Source organism: Salvelinus namaycush, unplaced genomic scaffold, assembly GCF_016432855.1.
Source record: "Salvelinus namaycush isolate Seneca unplaced genomic scaffold, SaNama_1.0 Scaffold33, whole genome shotgun sequence".
Lineage (NCBI taxonomy): Eukaryota > Metazoa > Chordata > Actinopteri > Salmoniformes > Salmonidae > Salvelinus > Salvelinus namaycush.
Window position 1 is genome coordinate 240,756 of NW_024060230.1, and position 19,344 is coordinate 260,099.

The following is a 19,344-nucleotide window of genomic DNA, read 5'->3' on the forward strand; positions in this document are numbered from 1 at the left end:
GCCGTCGGTAGTGTCAGGATGGGAGCAGAGAGGATGCGCTGCTTGAGTCCTTGGAAGGCCGTCTCAGCTTCTCTTCCCCACAGAAACCTTGTGTTGCCACCCTTGGTTACAGCTGAGAGAGGGGCTGCCACCGAGCTGAAGTTCTTGATGAACTTGCGGTAAAAGTTGGTGAAGCCCAGGAAACGCTGAACTTCCTTAACGGACTTGGGGGTGGGCCAATCCGCTACCGCCCCTACCTTCTTGGGGTCCATCTGGACTCGACCGGGTTCCACTACAAATCCCAGGAATTGTACTCGAGAGGAATGGAATTCACACTTCTCCGGCTTAACGTACAAATGGCTGTCTAGGAGGCGTTTGAGCACTTGTCTGACATGCTTAGTGTGTTCTTGAAGGGAGCTCGAAAAGATGAGGATGTCATCCAAGTAAACAAACACGAAAATGTTAAGCATATCCCTAAGCACATCGTTTATGAGCGCTTGGAACACAGCCGGGGCGTTGGTCAGGCCGAAGGGCATCACCAAGTATTCGTAGTGACCAGTAGGCGTGTTGAAAGCGGTCTTCCACTCGTCACCGGGTTTGATCCGCACAAGATGGTATGCGTTCCGTAGGTCCAGCTTAGTGAAGACCACTGCTTCCTGGAGCAGCTCAAAGGCTGTGGCCATAAGGGGTAGCGGGTAGCGGTTACGGACGGTTATGGCATTAAGTCCCCGGTAGTCGATGCAAGGACGTAATCCACCGTCTTTTTTGGCCACAAAGAAAAACCCTGCTCCTGCCGGCGAGGTGGATGGACGCATGAGGCCTGCTGCCAGAGCGTCCTTGATGTAGGTATCCATAGCAGCTAATTCGGGAGGAGATAGGGAAAAGATCCGACCCCTGGGGGGGCAGGTGCCCGGAAACAGGTCGATGGGGCAATCGTAAGGTCTATGGGGTGGTAGTTTGGTGGCCCTCTGTTTGCTAAATACCGGTTTGAGGTCATGGTAACACTCAGGAACTCGGGACAGGTCGATGGATTCTAGAGACTCGGGAGGGGAACTCGGGGAACTTGGGAAGATACAAGTGGCTTGGCACGTAGGACCCCACTGCTTGATAGTGCCCACAGACCAGTCGATGTGAGGGTTATGGCTGTGAAGCCAGGGGTATCCAAGGACGAGAGGGAATTCGGAACACGAGGTCAGATGAAAGCTCATCACTTCCTGGTGTTGGGAAACTGAAAGTCGCAAGGGGGTAGTGACACGAGTGACAAGTCCAGATCCCAAAGGGCTTCCATCCAACGTAGTAACCCTTATGGGGTCACTTAGAGGTTCAGAGGGAACGCCATTCTCCTTCGCCCAGACACCATCCATGAAGTTACCTGCGGCTCCAGAGTCTACCAAGGCTTGAAGGGGAAGCTCGTGGTTGTCCCAGGAAAGGGTAACTGGAATGAGCAGGCGGGAGTTCGATGGATGGGAGGAGGTTATGTTTCCCGTTACAGTCCTCCCAGGCCTGCACGGGAGAGTGCGTTTTCCCTGGAGCCCGGGACACGTGGAGAGGAAATGGCCCGGTTTGCCGCAATATAGACAGCATCGCTCCCTTATCCGGCAGTCTCTCTCAGCCTGGGAGATGCGTCCAGCCTGCATGGGTTCCGGTGGAGTCAGCGAGGATAAAGGTGGAGACTCGGAGCTGGGACCGATAGGAGCTAGGGTGAGAGATCTACGGTTGAGCTCTCTCTCTCTCAGACGCTGGTCTATGCGTGAAGCCAACTTGATCAGGGACTCGAGGTTGTCCGGTGGTTCCCGAGTGGCCAGTTCATCTTGGATGGTGTCGGAAAGACCCTTCAAAAAGCACACTGTGAGCGCCTCGTCGTTCCAGCCACTCGCTGCTGCCACCGTGCGGAACTGGATGGCATAGTCCGTCACGCAGCGCCGACCTTGGCTGAGAGTCAGGAGCTGTTTGACTGAGTCAGGACCGCTGGTGGGATCTTGAAACACTCGCTTGAATTCTTCAGCAAAGGTAGAGTAGCTGGCACAGCAGGGACTTTGGGCATCCCACACAGCAGTAGCCCAGGCTAGGGCTTTTTCCGACAGCAGGGTGATGATATATGCTATCTTGGACCGGTCGGTGGGAAACGACGAGGGTTGCAGCTCGAAGGAGAGAGAACATTGGGTGAAAAACCCCTTACAAACACTTGGATCACCTGAGAACCGTTGGGGAGGCGGCAGACGAGGTTCAGCCAGGGGGTTAACTGCCACGGGCACTTGAATCTGATGAACTGGAGCAGAAGCGGTTGCAGGAGAAAGTTGATCAGAAATCTGTTTTATGGAAGTCATCATCTCCGACAGAATTTGAGAATGTCCAGCCAGTAAGGCCTCTTGCTGAACCAGAGCAGCTTCGTGACGTTGGACAGTCCCCTCGTGGTGGGACAGCATGGGAAAAAAGTCCTGGGTACTGGCTGCCTCTGGGTTCATATTAATGGCTCAGTGTTTCCGTCAGGACCCGGTGCGAGAAACAGTCACTAATAATCAGCAGAACCCAGAAGATGAGGCAGACACAGTAGTTCTAGAGATGGTGGTTTAATAAAAGAACAAAAACTTCAGGCAAAGAATCTAAATCCACAATGTCCAAACATAAAGCCAAGAGGCACAAAATGGAAATCCTCAAAAATGCAAAAGAAACTCCACAAAGTGGTAAAAACAGCAGAGAAAAACAAACCTCCAAAGACTACTCAAAAATACACACAAGAACTAAACCAGAGAACCTCTGGAAAATCCAATAAGAGAAATATATTTACAGAACAAGGCTTGGGCTGGGGCTGGGTGCTAACTTACAAACACTGAGCAAAGAACTGAGGAACACACAGGGTTTAAATACAAACAAGGGAACGACCTACAAGTGCAAACAATAAAAGAGCAAGGAAAAAACAAAAGGTTCAAAAAAGGTGCAATGGGGACATCTAGTGACAAAACCAGAACAGTCCTGGCCAAAACCTGACAAATAGTGCATATTATAATGACAGAATAGTGGATATTATAATGACAGAATAGTGGATATTATAATGACAGAATAGTGGATATTATAATGACAGAATAGTGGATATTATAATGACAGAATAGTGGATATTATAATGACAGAATAGTAGATATTATAATGACAGAATAGTGGATATTATAATGACAGAATAGTGGATATTATAATGTGTATACTGAATACAGAGTATCACTTCCTGAAGCTGCAACGTAACAAGGGTGTGTATTTACACAGGAGACGTCATTGTCGACAACCAGTAACCTAGCAGACATTAAACAAATGCCTGAGAGGTGTTTCTGTCTCTCTGGTCCTGATGAGAAAAAATACACTGGTGGGGAGGTTCTCTTCTGTCCTGTTGAACCAATCCAGTAACTGTGGAGGAGGAGTTAAGATGTTGTGATGCTTTGTTAACGTCCAATAGAGGAAGTCACGTCACAGGATCTCTTTCCATTTCCCCTGAATGTTTCTGAGGGTGTTGTACCAGAGATGACAGAGAAAGGAGATTCACTAAAAACACACCACTTCAATACAGCTACGACCCCATTGAAGGTGACATTTTACACAGTTAAGGTCTGTGTGTGTGTGTGTGTGATCATAAAAGCTTCCTTTTCAACTGAATAAGACCCTTTTCTATGTACTGAACACAACCCCTATTACTGTAGTCCATTTACTGTACTGTCATATTCTGATCAATATTAAAACATTTACACCTCTCTTCTTTCATCTGGTTGATTAACCTTTATTAGTCACATCTGTCACATGTATATTTCATTCAGTGGAATTGAGTTTATACAGAAACAAGATTGTTGTGTCAAGAATTTAACAAATAAACATTCTACAGACAACAATATTTACAAACACCAAGAAGCCCAATAACAACAAATTATTTCTAAATGAAACCAGTTTTTACAAGACAGTGTGGTGATTCATTCTATTAATGAATGACTCTAGTTAACAACGTCTGTCAACTTCAATGGTGTTTATTGATGAATATTTACAATCATATGTTTACACACTAGAGAGATATTCTACATTGTTGCTCCAGTGTGTCTTACTGAACCTTGATCAGAGGGAAACATCACGTTGTATTTTTATTTTCTATTTGTATTTATATGTTATATATATGTATATATTTTAATGGATCCCCATTGACTGCTGCCAAGGCAGCATCTCTTCTTCCTGGGGTCCAGCAAAATTAAGGCAGTTTATACAATTTTAAAAACATTACAATACCCGGGACAGACAGCAGCACTCACAGCATATAAAGCCCAGCAGAGCTGCAGGATCCTGGGACAGACAGCAGCACTCACAGCATATAAAGCCCAGCAGAGCCGCAGGATCCATCATAAAATAAAAGTATATAAAAACACGGTCAGCTTTACAAAAACAATGAACCTCTCGTTCAGCTCTCAGCTTCCAACAGCACCCAACAACAAACATAAGTCGCGCACAGATAACGTCAGCAGGTCCAAGTTGTGTTTGACACAGGGACACTGAGGAGTCATAAACCAGAAACCCTGGATAGAGGGGCTCAGTGAATGTGGTGTGGAATGTGTACAGGTGGGTCAGTGTGTCAGAGGAGACTCTGTAGAAGGACAGAGTGCCGGCTGGCCAGTCCAGATACACTCCTACTCTGTGGGAGCTGGAGGGGGGGACGCCTATGAGAGTGGTATTATTATTGTGCCAGGCAGTGTAAAGGTTGTCAGAGCAGACCAGACTCCAGGACTTGTCATTCCATCCAATCAGACTGTCCTCACCCTCTCCTCTCCTGCTGATTCCTTTATATGTCACTCCTATAGCAGCCCTTAATCCACTCCACTCTACCTCCCAGTAACAGCACCCAGTCAGACCCTCTCTACACAGCACCTGCTTCCTGTAGTCAAATCTCTCTGAGTGATTAGGATACGGCTGCTCCTCTCTCCCCTCTCCTCCTCTCTCCGTCACCTTTCTGTTCTCCTCAAACAGAGAGAGGAGTCTGTTTACTGTGTTTGGGTCCAGTGTGAGATCACAGGCATCTGATGGATGAAACCAGACACAATATTAGAAATCAAAAGGAGAAGTTAAGGTAACTTGAGACTTGTTGAATGATCATATGCTATACTGTATGGTTTTATAAAACACACTTATTCACATTAATTACACACATACTCAAACACCTGTACGCATTGATGAACACACACTCACATCCTGAACACACACACATGCTGGACACACACACACACACACACACACACGGGACACACACACACCTTCATGTATGCATGCATGAACACACACACATTTCTAATGTAACAAGAACACGCCACACACACACAGACACAAACATTGTCAAAGCAACTCTTTATAAACGTTGGTGTCCCTGATTTCTGCTTCTGTAGAACTACAGCTTATATTTAATGACCAATAAGTAATGATGGTGGTCTTTGACTTTGACTTAACTTGAATTAAGACTTATTCTTAGTCATATTCTTCACAGCAGTCAACACTCACATTTTCTAAGCCCAGGATTCATTGTGTACTCTCCACCATGTTCCACACTGTAGGGGTAAGCAGAAGAACAGACAGTCATTGAGGGATACACGTCAAACTCACACACCTACACAAGTACACACGCACACACACACACACACACACACACACACACACACACACACACACACACACACACACACACACACACACACACACACACACACACACACACACACACACACACACACACACACACACACACACACACACACAGTCTGCATATAACTTTGTCCAAGTGGTGATAAGAATATTTGTCTTAACTGGTCTGATAACTCAAACATGTCTGATATGAACATTGACATAAACCCTCTACATACTTGAGTTTCTCCTGTCTGCAGTGTGGATCCTCCAGTCCAGCAGAGAGCAGTCTGACTCCTGAGTCTCCTGGGTGATTGTTACTCAGGTCCAGCTCTCAGGTGTGAGGGGTTTGACTTCAGAGCTGAGACCAGAGAAGCACAGCCTTCCTCTGTGACTAGACAGCCTGACAGCCAGCAAAGAGTCAAATCATATTAAAACCACACTGCTATTCTTTGGTGGTGAAAAAAGTGGCAGTATATTTGTTTTAACCTGCCATACCTATTCATAAATTAATGAATGTGTATTAAAGTACTCAAAAGTATAGTATTTGGTCCCATATTCTTTGAACACGATGACTACATCAAAATACACTAACCTCTCACCATTAACCTCAAATAAAAGGTGACATTCTGTACTGTCGTCTATTATAAAACGTTTTATCTCAAATCTAAATTGCTGGAGTATAGAATCAATTTGAAAACTGTAAGCTTCCCTGTCCAAACACATATGGTGTGGACTATGTGTGCATGCTAAACACATGTGGATCTGGTGAACAGTTATCACTTGTTGACCAACTACAGGAATACTGACCTCAGAGTCTCCAGTTTACAGTGGGGATTCCCCAGTCCAGCAGAGAGGAGCTTCACTCCTGAATCCTTCAGGTCATTGTTACTCAGGTCCAGCTCTCTGAGGTGTGAGGGGTTTGACTTCAGAGCTGAGACCAGAGAAGCACAGCCTTCCTCTGTGACTTGACAGCCTGACAGCCTGCAAAGAGTCAAATCATATTAAAACCACACTGATATTCTTTGGTGGTGAAAATAGTGGCAGTATATATTTTTCAACATATTCAGATATATCAGTGTCCTGAAACCTGCCATATCTATTCATAATTGGATGAGTGTATCATTATTAGAAATTATCATAATATTGCTAGTAGAGAGAAAAATGTATTGTATGAATATTTGAGTAGACTGACCAGACCAGTTTTAGAAGCAGTATCAGTCAGAAGACAGACATTGAGGTATCAAATTTAGATTGTATTGAGTATACAGTCCACACCATATCTATTTTGACAGTGAAGCTAACATTTTAAATGTGGCTCTATACTCCAGCATATTGGATTTGAGATCAAATGTTTTATATGATGTGCCTCTTTCTCTTCTCTCAATCTGACCGCATATTTACCAATTCCCCTTCTGTGAACTCCGGTCAAAACCGTAAGGCACAACTATTCCTTGGACAGGGAAGCTTACAGGAGGAGTCACCTGTGACAGTATTCATAAAGAGGAGGAGTGCTGCTCTAGGATCAGTGTGCCTGGGATATGCTGATCTTAGATGGAATACTGTGGCATGTCAACACCTTAGAATTTCTGACATCTGGTAGGCCATTTTATACTTTCTGACATCTGGTAGGCCATATTATAATTTCTGACATCTGGTAGAACATATTATAATTTCTGACATCTGGTAGGCCATATTATAATTTCTGACATCTGGAAGCCCATTTGTTTGTCAACTATAGTTATATACATGCAGATTCTCTTCTGTCATAACTTGTTGAAGACTAAATAAAGTAGTGCTCAGCAGAATAATGTTTTACATCGATAGACTAAATAAAGTAGTTCTCTCCAGAATAATGTTTTACATTGATAGACTAAATAAAGTAGTTCTCTCCAGAATAATGTTTTACATTGATAGACTAAATAAAGTAATGCTCAGCAGAATAATGTTTAACATTGATAGACTAAATAAAGTAGTGCTCAGCAGAATAATGTTTTACATTGATAGACTAAATAAAGTAGTTCTCTCCAGAATAATGTTTTACATTGATAGAATGAATGCATTATTAATCTAGTTAACCCAGGTAAAGTTGTCTGTTTTGTTTAGGGACACATTAATTCCAGAACAGTGAAAGATTGGTCCTGTGCAAAATGTCCAAATGTCATCAGTTTGACCCGTTTTAAGGAAATGAAAAGCTGAGAAAACTACTAAATACTTTTAATCTTGGGTGCATATTTTATGTAGTTGAAATACTGTCTGCTTGAATAACAGAATCAAAGATAACACATTACATGCCCATTCCCAAATAAACCATATTTCTCCACTCCTGTTCCCAAAGACAACATGTGCATTTGTTGTATCATGCTTAATTCTGCAGGAGTTAATATCACACTACAGCTGAGAGGTTATAGGCCTACATTCAGTATCCCTATTTTAGTTACTATTCCATTTAACCCAAATTAACTTCAAATAGGAATATTGTGTTTATTCATGGATACAGGGATACTCCTGAGCGGGATATCAAAGGTGCAAGTTAACAGTTTATCCCGAAAAAAAACCTTAAGCAGAATATGAGCTACTATCATAACACTGTGCGAGTGTAAACGTGGTCACTGTTATAAAGTCTAGTCTACAGCAGGTGTTTACTGCCCAGTGTTGCCAACTAATTTTCAGGGTAAGTTGCTAGAGGCAGGTTGATTTGTTGCTAAATGACGTTGTGATGTCATTACGTAGAATACACAATAACGTTACTCAAATTGGCAGGCCATTTCAACGAAAAATATGATTTGACATTTGTTCAGGTACAGACTCCCACTCTTTTCTGTTCTTCTGGCTGTACAATTTTGATTGAGACATGTTGTAAGTTCTGTTCAAGATCAAACATTCGTGACCAACTATATTCATTGGGTTTGGCTCGTCTAACCCGTACTACTGCAGTCAGCTAACAATGATTTGCAATTTGCTGTAATTGCTGCAGGCCTGCTGCAGCCTGTGCACGAGGTGAGCGCCTGCTGCTGACGTCACTCACAATGCACTTTTGCAGCCAGGCACGTGTGTTGTGACTGAGTGTGTGACAGAGAACATCGTTTTTGTCTCATTTAGAGGGTAAATGCGTGCATTTTAGCATTTGAGTCACTTTTCAAAAGTTGCTAAAAGTTCAAAATACATTTTTAAAAGTAGCTAAATTTGTTGCTAGGTGCTGTTTGAAAAAAAAGTTGCCAGGGTAGTCTGAAAAGTTGCTAAATCTAGCAACAAAATTGCTAAGTTGGCATCACTGTTACTGCCATCTAGTGGAACATACCAATTAAACACATTTATGAGGGTGTGGAGACGGCTGAGAGGAAAGTACATTTGTTGTTTTGTACAGGATCCATTTTGAGACGACAGCAGAAACCACTATTTGGAGAGTAAAACATAAAGTAAGTATTTCTGAACAATCTATTCTAAAGGACAGAGTCAGAGAATGAATATCTGGAATGAGATATTACTAGTTAGTAGAACTGCTACTTGATCTTAGTTGCTGACAAACAGGAGTTTATCAGTCAAAAGTCTGGTAAAGATGGGGGAGCTGTTAAATTATCGGGTTTAATGTTTATCTCAGGGTTTCTTAATATTTTGGTTATTGCCCAGCACTTGCACACCTGATTCATAGCCCAGCACTTGCACACCTGATTCAACTAATCATAAAATATTTTAAGACAGTTTAATATTTAAGGCATATAAATGAACATTCTCAAATTAAAACATGTTTGGTTTGTAGGCTTGTTTACAATTATATACTTAAGAGTAATTCACGTTTCTTGATGAAAAAACTCAACTAAATCTGGTCTCGAGTAAATTATACATTTAGCTAAAATAATGTATTGAAGATTGACTACAAATAATAAAATAAGCTGAAGATTCGAAACAATGTCACTATTTACTGCATGCGACTCACTGTTAGCTCCACCCTCTGGTTACTGTTGTTATATAAAGGAGTGACGTCATGACGACAGTTGAAACTGAACATAAAGTATCTCTGCAGGGTACACGTCGTCTCCTCTAACTTTTGTTTTATTTACATGGAAAAGGCCTCTTATCGTCGCACTCACATAGGCCAAGGCTCCGTTCACTCCCTCTCTCTCTCCTCAGCAAGCAGCAGGCGCACTTGGAGTGAGCAGCCTGAACCAGTTTCACGTTTTATTGAGTTGCAATTGGCTGACACAGAAAACAAACTCGCATAGTTTTAAATTCATTCGATTTTTCTTGAAGGTTGGGTGATTTCTTGAAATTCATTGTTATAACATTTTCAAACACCCAGCACTAGAAACAGATCAGGGATGGGCAAGCAGAATTTTCTTCCAGCCCTATTTTAAACATATAGTTCACACTAATTACAAAATATAAAATGTTTGTGTACTAAGCAGTCTATGGACAAGCAGACTGCAATCTATGATTTGGTTACTCACTGCCACCAACCATTAATATAACAATTTCCTGTGCAAAACCTTGGTATAGTGTTAACACTCTGGCATGTGTAGAACCTTGTTGTAGTGGGAACACTCTCTGGCATGTGTAGAACCTTGGTGTCGTGGTAACACTCTCTGGCATGTGTAGAACCTTGGTGTCGTGGGAACACTCTCTGGCATGTGTAGAACCTTGTTGTAGTGGTAACACACTCTGGCATGTGTAGAACCTTGGTGTCGTGGTAACACTCTCTGGCATGTGTAGAACCTTGTTGTAGTGGTAACACTCTCTGGCATGTGTAGAACCTTGGTGTAGTGGTAACACTCTCTGGCATGTGTAGAACCTTGTTGTAGTGGTAACACTCTGGCATGTGTAGAACCTTGGTGTAGTGGTAACACTCTCTGGCATGTGTAGTGGTAACACTCTCTGGCATGTGTAGTGGTAACACTCTCTGGCATGTGTAGTGGTAACACTCTGGCATGTGTAGAACATTGGTGTAGTGGTAACACTCTCTGACATGTGTAGAACCTTGTTGTAGTGGTAACACTCTGGCATGTGTAGAACCTTGTTGTAGTGGTAACACTCTCTGGCATGTGTAGAACCTTGGTGTAGTGGTAACACTCTCTGGCATGTGTAGAACCTTGTTGTAGTGGTAACACTCTCTGGCATGTGTAGAACCTTGTTGTAGTGGTAACGCTCTCTGGCATGTGTAGAACCTTGGTATAGTGGTAACACTCTCTGACATGTGTAGAACCTTGGTGTCGTGGGAACACTCTGGCATGTGTAGAACCTTGTTGTAGTGGTAACGCTCTCTGGCATGTGTAGAACCTTGGTGTCGTGGTAACACTCTCTGGCATGTGTAGAACCTTGGTGTCGTGGGAACACTCTCTGGCATGTGTAGAACCTTGTTGTAGTGGTAACACACTCTGGCATGTGTAGAACCTTGGTGTCGTGGTAACACTCTCTGGCATGTGTAGAACCTTGTTGTAGTGGTAACACTCTCTGGCATGTGTAGAACCTTGGTGTAGTGGTAACACTCTCTGGCATGTGTAGAACCTTGTTGTAGTGGTAACACTGGCATGTGTAGAACCTTGGTGTAGTGGTAACACTCTCTGGCATGTGTAGTGGTAACACTCTCTGGCATGTGTAGTGGTAACACTCTCTGGCATGTGTAGTGGTAACACTCTGGCATGTGTAGAACATTGGTGTAGTGGTAACACTCTCTGACATGTGTAGAACCTTGTTGTAGTGGTAACACTCTGGCATGTGTAGAACCTTGTTGTAGTGGTAACACTCTCTGACATGTGTAGAACCTTGTTGTAGTGGTAACGCTCTCTGGCATGTGTAGAACCTTGGTGTTGTGGTAACACTCTCTGGCATGTGTAGAACCTTGTTGTAGTGGTAACACTCTCTGGCATGTGTAGAACCTTGGTGTCGTGGTAACACTCTGGCATGTGTAGAACCTTGGTGTCGTGGTAACACTCTCTGGCATGTGTAGAACCTTGGTGTCGTGGTAACACTCTCTGGCATGTGTAGAACCTTGTTGTAGTGGTAACACTCTCTGGCATGTGTAGAACCTTGGTGTCGTGGTAACACTCTGGCATGTGTAGAACCTTGGTGTCGTGGTAACACTCTGGCATGTGTAGAACCTTGGTGTTGTGGTAACACTCTCTGGCATGTGTAGAACCTTGGTGTAGTGGTAACACTCTCTGGCATGTGTAGAACCTTATTGTAGTGGTAACACTCTCTGGCATGTGTAGAACCTTGTTGTAGTGGTAACACTCTCTGACATGTGTAGAACCTTGGTGTAGTGCTAACACTCTAGAATGTGTAGAACCTTAAATCAGTTTTATAACATTTTTTTACCAGCATGTCACATGTGCAACAAGAGGGGGAAAAAAACTCTAGACCTCCTTTACTCCACACACAGAGATGCATACAAAGCTCTCCCCCGCCCTCCAATTGGCAAATCTGACCATAATTCTATCCTCCTGATTCCTGCTTACAACAAAAACTAAAGGAGGAAGTACCAGTGACTCGCTCAATACGGAAGTGGTCAGATGACGCGGATGCTATGCTACAGGACTGTTTTGCTAGCACAGACTGGAATATGTTCCGGGATTCATCCAATGGCATTGAGGAGTATACCACCTAAGTCATCGGCTTCATCAATAAGTGCATTGACGACGTCGTCCCCACAGTGACCGTACGTACAGTACATAACCCAACCAGAAGCCATGGATTACAGGCAACATCCGCATCGAGCTAAAGGCTAGAGCTGCTGCTTTCAAGGAGCGGGACACTAATCCGGACGCCTATAAGAAATCCTGCTATGCCCTCAGACGAACCATCAAACAAGCAAAGCATCAATACAGGATTAAGATTGAATCCTACTACACCGGCTCTGACACTCGTCAGATGTGGCAAGGCTTGAAAACTATTACAGACTACAAAGTGAAACCCAGACGCGAGCTGCCCAGTGACGCAAACCTACCAGATGAGCTAAATGCCTTTTATGCTCGCTTCGAGGAAAGCAACACTGAAGCATGCACGAGAGCACCAGCTGTTCTGGATGAATGTTTGATAACGCTCTCGGGAGCCGATGTGAGCAAGACCTTTAAACAGGTCAACATTCACAAAGCCGCGGGCCAGATGGATTACCAGGACGTGTACTCAAAGCATGCACGGACCAACTGGCAAGTGTCTTCGCTGACATTTTCAACCTCTCCCTGACTGAGTCTGTAATGTTTCAAGCAGACCACCATAGTCCCTGTGTCCAAGGAAGCAAAGGTAACCTGCCTAAATGATTACGCCCGTAGCTTTGAAAGGCTGGTCATGCCTCACATCAACAGCATCCCGGATACCCGGATACCCTAGACCCACTCGCAAACCGCCCCAACAGATCCACAGATGACGCAATCTCAATCGCACTCCACACTGCCCTTTCCCACCTGGACAAAAGTAACACCTTTGTGAGAATGCTGTTCACTGACTACAGCTCAGTGTTCAACACCATAGTGCCCTCAAAGCTCATCACTAAGCTAAGGACCCTGGGACTAAACACCTCCATCTTCAACTGGATCCTGGACTTCCTGACGGGCCGCCCGCAGGTGGTAAGGGTAGGCAACAACACATCTGCCATGCTGATCCTCAACACTGGGGCCCCTCAGGAGTGTGTACTTAGTCCCCTCCTGTATTCCCTGTTCATCCACGACTGCGTGGCCAAACACGACTCCCACCCCATCATTAAGTTTGCTGACGACACAATAGTGGTAGGCCTGATCACCGACAACGATGAGACAGCCTCAAGGGAGGAGGTCAGAGAACTGGCAGTGTGGTGCCATGACAACAACCTCTCCCTTAATGTGAGCCAGATGAAGGAGCTGATCGTGGACTACAAGAAAAGGTGGGCCGAACAGGCCCCCATTAACATCAACGGGGCTGTAGTGGAGCGGGTCGAGAGTTTCATGTTCCTTGGTGTCCACAACGATCTATCATGGTCCAAGCACACCAAGACAGTCGTGAAGAGGGCACGACAAAACCTTTTTCCCCTCAGGAGACTGAAAAGATTTGGCATGGGTCTCCAGATCCTCAAAAGGTTCTACAGCTGCACCATTGAGAGCATCCTGACCGGTTGCATCACCGCCTGGTATGGCAACTGCTCGGCATCTGAGGCGCTACAGAGGGTAGTGCATCACTGGGGCCAAGCTTCCTGCAATCCAGGACCTATATAATAGGCGGTGTCAGAGGAAAGCCCATAAAATTGTCAGAGACTCCAGTCACCCAAGTTATAGACTGTTTTCTCTGCTACCGCACGGCAAGTGGTACCGGAGCGCCAAGTCTAGGACCAAAAGGCTCCTTAACAGCTTCTACCCCCAAGCCATAAGACTGCTGAACAATTAATCAAATGGCCACCGGACTATTACATTGACCCTTCTAGGGGTTGTGCCAGTGGGCAATGACATTCACATAGCAAATCTCACGCCAAGCTTTTTTCAAAAGTTGGCAACCCTGTTCACTGCTACTCGTCTCAATTTTTGTGACATTATGCAAATATTTCGTAAAAGGGGGGAGGGGACCGCATCGGACATGGTGTGAATGGTTTTGTGTGTCAAAATCGGAATCCTTATTTTTTTTATCGAATTGGGACAAATAAATCGCTACATCAAAAAGTACTCGTTTCATGGAACGACCCCGGCTGTGTGGTTGCTGGGGTAGACAGCGCCCAAGACATACTATTATAAATGTGAGTCGTCGTTAGCTCTATATAGGGTGCCGTGTATAGGTGACTTCAAATCGGAGCCACAACTCGACTGTGTGGTGACCAGGTTGCTCGGGTAGACAGCGCCCAAGACACGTTTCTCCTTAACCTACCACAGCCCAGTTATAGGCGCCGGTTTGGAGAAAAGTTAGGTTCCGACGGTTTCTATACAGATATACACACAAACAATCCGGACGAGGAATGTGTCACGGATTCTAGATATGCCTTCAGTAATAGGTTTTTCGGAAACAATTGGTAACCCCCTGAAATGTTTTGCCGAATAGCAGCCCTATTTTTACGGCCTCCACATTGTATGGGCTCCCGAGTGGCGAAGCGGTCTAAGGCACTGCATCTCAGTGCAAGAGGTGTCACTGCAGTCTCTGGTTCGAATCCAGGCTGCATCACATCTGGCTGTGATTGGGAGTCCAATAGGGCGGTTCACAATTGGCCCAGCGTCGTCTGAGTTTGGCTGGGGCAGGCCGTCATTGTAAATAAGAATTTGTTCTTAACTGACTTGCCTAGTTAATTTTTTTTTAAAGCCACCTGTGAGGATGATAAGTTGTTGGATATTCAATAGTTCAATAGTCTCAGGCTTGTGATATGGTCCTTTATCATTGTGACCGACCTGATGGTCTAAAATTCAAAAGAAAATGTGATTTGTATACGATGATTGTTTTAGTCAAATATTATACAGTATCTGTTGGTAAATGTTTTATTTCTAATAGATGTTATGAATAATAGAGAACAATTGATATTCAAGACTATCTTGTCACTGTGTTAACCACAACCAACATGTTGGATCTCTGTTTAGGGCTCAGTGCTCTAAAATGAGTCTCTCTGGGGAGAGAGAGGAGGGGGGCCCTGCCTCTAAAAGGAGTCTCTCTGGGGAGAGAGAGGAGGGGGGCCCTGCCTCTAAAAGGAGTCTCTCTGGGGTGAGAGAGGAGGGGGGCCCTGCCTCTAAAAGGAGTCTCTCTGGGGTGAGAGAGGAGGGGGGCCCTGCCTCTAAAAGGAGTCTCTCTGGGGTGAGAGAGGAGGGGGGCCCTGCCTCTAAAAGGAGTCTCTCTGGGGTGAGAGAGGAGGGGGGCCCTGCCTCTAAAAGGAGTCTCTCTGGGGTGAGAGAGGAGGGGGGCCCTGCCTCTAAAAGGAGTCTCTCTGGGGTGAGAGAGGAGGGGGGCCCTGCCTCTAAAAGGAGTCTCTCTGGGGAGAGAGAGGAGGGGGGCCCTGCCTCTAAAAGGAGTCGTCTCTCTGGGGAGAGAGAGGAGGGGGGCCCTGCCTCTAAAAGGAGTCTCTCTGGGGTGAGAGAGGAGGGGGGCCCTGCCTCTAAAAGGAGTCTCTGGGGTGAGAGAGGAGGGGGGCCCTGCCTCTAAAAGGAGTCTCTCTGGGGAGAGAGAGGAGGGGGGCCCTGCCTCTAAAAGGTGTCTCTCTGGGGAGAGAGAGGAGGGGGGCCCTGCCTCTAAAAGGAGTCTCTCAGGGGAACATGACACCAAAGCTAAGAGGTAAGATGATAATATTTAAAATGACAAATAAATATATATTTAATAATTAAGTTCCCCAGCTGAGCTCAGAGTAAATGAGACTAAATGCTTAATACTGTATGACTACAAACATCATTCAAATTTCAGAATTATCATAATTAACCTTTCAACTCTCCTATTGCTAACACCTCAATATCTGTGTCTCAATATCTGCTGATGTAAAAAGGGCTTTATAAATTAATTTGATTGATACTACTACTGATGATACTATTACTTCCTGTACCACAGCAGTCTCCAACGCTACCAGGCTGTATCACAAACGGCTGTGATTGGGAGTCCCATAGGGCGCCGCACAATTGGCCCAGTGTCATCTGTGTTTGGCCAGCGTAGGCCGTCATTGTAAATAAGAAATGTTTTTAAATGTTTTTAAAAAGAATTTGTTCTTAACTGACTTGCTTCTGTTAGGTTCTAATTTTTCAGAGTAAATAACTCACGGACGCTAGAGAAGCTTAACCACGTTTAATTCTTCCCAAAGGGCCGACACAGCTGTATTCAGACAGACATGTTCCCTCCATTACAAGTATATATACTCCACTTTGTATATATAGGAACTAGGAACAGTGGGTTTACTGCCTAGTTCAGGGGCAGAACAACAGATTTTTACATTGTCAGCTCAGGGATTCGATCTTGCAATCTTCCGGTTACTAGTCCAACGCTCTAACCACTAGGCTAGCTGCCGCCCCATTTGCTAATACTACTGCTGCTACAACTGCTGCTGCTACTACTACTACTACTACCACCACTACTATTACTACTATTGCCACTACTCCTGCTGCTACTGCTATTACTGCTACTACTAGTGCTGCTGCTACTGCTATCACTACCACCACTGTTACTACTACTACTAATACTTTTACTACTACTACTAATACTTTTACTACTACTACTAATACTTTTACTGCTACTACTACGACTACTACTATTACTAGGTGGATTCCTCTTGGTTTTTAAACTGAGATAAAAAAAATCACTGTATGTTTGCCAGGGTCCAGCAGAAGAGACCAGACTCAACTGGACCCAGCTGTGTGTCCATGAAGAGTGACCGGTCTATGGAGCTACCACTCAAATTCAGAAAAGGAGATTGTACCACTGATCCAGGGTAAGAACTGAAAAATGTGACAGTGTTTTACATACCACTACTACTACTGCTACTGCTGCCACTACTACTACTACTGCTATTACTAGGTGGATTCCTCTTGGTTTTTAAACTGAGATTAAAAAAAATCACTGTATGTTTGCCAGGGTCCAGCAGAAGAGACCAGACTCACCTGGACCCAGCTGTGTGTCCATGAAGAGTGACCGGTCTATGGAGCAGCCACTCAAATTCAGAAAAGTAGATTGTACCACTGATCCAGGGTAAGAACTGAAAAATGTGGCAGTGTTTTACATACTACTACTACTACTGCTACTGCTGCCACTACTACTGGTACTACCACTACTACTACTACCACTACTACTACTACTACTACTACTACTACTACTACCACTGCTACTACTACTACTGCTACTACTACTACCACTGCTACTACTACTGCTACTGCTATTACTACTACTGCTAATGCTGCTACTAATGCTACTACTACTACTACTACAACTAATGCTACTACTAATACTACTACTAATGCTACTACTAATACTACTACTAATGCTGCTACTAATGCTGCTACTACTACTACTACAACTAATGCTACTACTACTACTACTGGTACTACTGCTACTACTACTGCTGCTACTACTGCTACTACTAATGCTACTACTACTACTAATGCTGCTACTACTACTAATACTACTGGTACTACTGCTACTACTACTACTACTACAACTAATGCTACTACTACTACTGCTGCTACTACTGCTGCTACTACTGCTACTACTAATGCTACTACTACTACTAATGCTACTGCAAGTGGTGGAAAAAGTACAGTGTTGTCATACTTGAGTAAAATTAAAGACTTAAACCACGACTACCACCACCACCACCACTACTACCACCACCACTACTACCACCACCACCACTACTACCACCACTACCACCACCACCACTACTACCACCACTACTACCACCACCACCACCACTACTACCACCACTACCACCACCACTACTACTACCACCACTACCACCACCACCACTACTACCACTACCACTACGACTACTACCACTACTACCACTACGATGCTACTACCACTACGATACTACTACCACTACGATACTACTACCACTACTACTACTACCACTACTATACTACTACCACTACTACTACCAACACCACCACCACGACTACCACCACCACCACTGCTACTACTACCACCACCACGACTAGCACCACTACTACTACTGCCACTACTACTACTACCACCACCACTACTACTGCTACTGCCACTACTACCATCACCACCACTACTACTACTACCACCACTACTACTACTACTGCCACTACTACCATCACCACCACTACTACTACTACTACTACTGCTACCACAACCACTGTGTGTAGATGGGTAAGAAAAAATTCAGCCTGTGTACTTTCTGAAGGCACTGTATACTACCACTACTACTACCACCACCACTACTACTACTACTACTACTACTACCACCACCACTACCACTACTACTACTACTGCTACCACAACCACTGTGTGTAGATGGGTAAGAAAAAATTCAGCCTGAGTACTTTCTGAAGGCACTGTATACCACTACTACTACTACTACTACTACTACTACTACTACTACTACTACTACCACTACTACTACTACCACTACTACCACCACTACCACTACTACTACTACCACCACCACCACTACTACTACTACTACTACTACTACTACTACTACTACTACCACAACCACTGTGTGTAGATGGGTAAGAAAAAATTCAGCCTGAGTACTTTCTGAAGGCACTGTATACCACTACTACTACTACTACCACTACCACCACCACTACTACTACTACTACTACTACCACTACTACTACTACTACCACAACCACTGTGTGTAGATGGGTAAGAAAAAATTCAGCCTGAGTACTTTCTGAAGGCACTGTATACCACTACTACTACTACTACTACTACTACTACTACGACCAATTCCTACTACTGCTGCTGCTGCTACTACCACTACTTCCTACTACTTCTTCCTACTACTACTTCCTACTACTACTACTAGGTAGATTCCTCTCACAGATATTGATTTTACAACTGATATTGATTATACAACTGATCCAGGGTAAGAACTGAAAAGTCAAGATTGTCATTTATCATGAAGATATTTCCATGGATTAACAAACCCATCTACAAATCAATCTAGTTCTTTGTTCCATTCTGATCATTAAAACATTCATGGTGTTACTGGAGGTCCATCTACTGTAAATGTCAAGGTCCTGATTCATACTATATGACTCTAAACATCACTAAGGTCCTGATTCATACTATATGACTCTAAACATCACTAAGGTCCTGATTCATACTATATGACTCTAAACATCACTAAGG

At 44.2% G+C, this 19,344-nt stretch overlaps 2 protein-coding genes and 1 long non-coding RNA gene across 4 annotated transcripts in view; 2 read left to right on the top strand and 1 right to left on the bottom strand.

The window, feature by feature from the left end:
* The window catches only part of LOC120040153 (ATP synthase subunit d, mitochondrial-like), a 272,738-nt gene that overhangs the window by 92,974 nt on the left and 160,420 nt on the right, over positions 1–19,344 (bottom strand). The window lies entirely within an intron of this gene.
* LOC120040150 overlaps positions 1–19,344 on the top strand; it is a 284,372-nt gene that overhangs the window by 68,677 nt on the left and 196,351 nt on the right. The window lies entirely within an intron of this gene.
* Positions 8,951–17,224, top strand: LOC120040155. 2 transcript variants are annotated; one of them, XR_005475579.1, is made up of 3 exons: positions 8,951–9,032; positions 16,841–16,954; positions 17,098–17,224. It is a non-coding gene; the product is annotated as an uncharacterized LOC120040155 (long non-coding RNA). The 2 variants fall into 2 exon arrangements; XR_005475578.1 differs by lacking the exon at positions 8,951–9,032 and adding an exon at positions 15,773–15,816.